The sequence below is a fragment of the Octopus bimaculoides genome, chromosome 10 (assembly GCF_001194135.2).
Source record: "Octopus bimaculoides isolate UCB-OBI-ISO-001 chromosome 10, ASM119413v2, whole genome shotgun sequence".
NCBI lineage: Eukaryota > Metazoa > Mollusca > Cephalopoda > Octopoda > Octopodidae > Octopus > Octopus bimaculoides.
Window position 1 is genome coordinate 52,473,634 of NC_068990.1, and position 1,886 is coordinate 52,475,519.

Genomic DNA, 1,886 nt, shown 5'->3' on the forward strand with positions numbered 1-1,886 from the left:
TTTCTTGTTTCCATTGGGTGTTTGATATTTTTTGAGCATTTTTACAATGTGTGTGTGTGTGTATGTGTGTGCACTAACAGGCATGTATATTTGTTGGTGTGTATTGTGCTTCTGTGAGTGTGTGCATGCTAACAGGTATGTCTAAATGTATCCATGTAGTGGGGATCTGTGTGATTATCAATGTTATGTATTTGTGTTTCTATTGGTATGTCTAATACTTGATGTGTATACTACTACAACTACTGCTGCTACTACTACTATAACTACTAAGGGGGAAAGCTGGCAGATTCAATAATACACTGGACAAAATGCTTAACTGCATTTCTTCCAGCTCTGAGTTCAAAATACAAAGGTCAACTTTGCCTTTCATCTTTTCAGAGTTAATAAAATAATTACTAGTTGAGCACTGGGGGTTGATGTAATTGACTGTTCCCCATCTCCTGACATTGCTGACCTAGTGCTAAAGTTTGAAGCCATTATCATTATTATTATTATTTAACTAATTCTCATCCCATGAAGTTCATGCTTGTTGTTCTGCTGTACTTCACTCCCCATTTGTGAAGATTTCTCTTGGGTCAAGAGCAGGGAACATTCAGAATGGACTCTGGTCTCTTTGGAATTATCCCAAGAAGGTATTTCTGGCATTGTTGTACTAAAAAGAAATATTCAACTGAAAAAGTATGTGTATGCAAATCATATATGTGTATGAAATAGATTGTGTGTGTGTGTGTGAGAAGAAGTATGATAATACTGCTAAGTACAGTAGTAACCCTGCCACTTTAATGTAAGTAGACTGGATAATGATTCTTTGCCTAAAGCTCTAAATTCGCCATCTTACAGTGCACATACATATACAGATAGACATACATGTATATACGTGTGTGTGTGCATGTAAATCAACCAGATAAAAGAAGCAAAGTCAGAGAATAGATGTTTGTTTCATTAGTTGACAGCTGTTTTGTAGATTACAAAACAGGTGTCAACAATGGAATAAACATTTATTCTTTTACTTCAATTCTCTTATCTGGTCAGTTTTTATATCTACTCTTCACCATTGCGATTCATGGGTTTTCAGAACAATGGTGAGGTTACACACCAGCCTTAACCACAGTTTTCCTCATTAGCCATGCTCCAGGCGGGGAGCTTACTGTGAGCTCTGTTTGATTCTTGCAGTACCTATTCTTATATGTATGTATGTATAAATTTACACTACTCTGTTTCACACATACACAAATACTGATATAAAACATGTTATCAATTTTCATGCCATTTAAAAAAAATTTAGTTGTGCGTTTGGTTTTATTATTATTATTATTATTATTATTATTATTATTATTATTATTATTATTAAGGTGGTGAGTTGGCAGAATCACTAGCATGCCAGACAAAATGCTTAGTGGCATTTTGTCCATCCTTACATTCTGAGTTCAAATTCCACCAAGGCTGACTTTGCCTTTCATCCTCTTAGGGTTGATGAACTACCAGTCAAGTACTGGAATCAATATAATCGACTGTCCCCATCCCCCAATTTCAGGCCTTGTGCCTATAGTAGAAAAGATTGTTATTACCATTATTATTAAGGTAGTAAGCTGGCAGAATCTTTAGCATGCCAGGCAAAATACTTAGTGGCATTTCATCTGTCTTTACATTCTGAGTTCAAATTCCGCCAAGTTCAAATTTGCCTTTCATCCTTTTGGAGTCGAATTAAGTACCAGTTGCATACTGGGGTCGATCAAATTAACTGGCCCCCTCCCCCAAAATTTCAGGCCTTGTGCCTATAGTAGAAAGGATTATTATTATTATTATTATTATTATTATTATTATTATTATTATTATTATTATTATTATTATTATTATTATTAGTGCTTGTAGTGTTGTTTGTAATT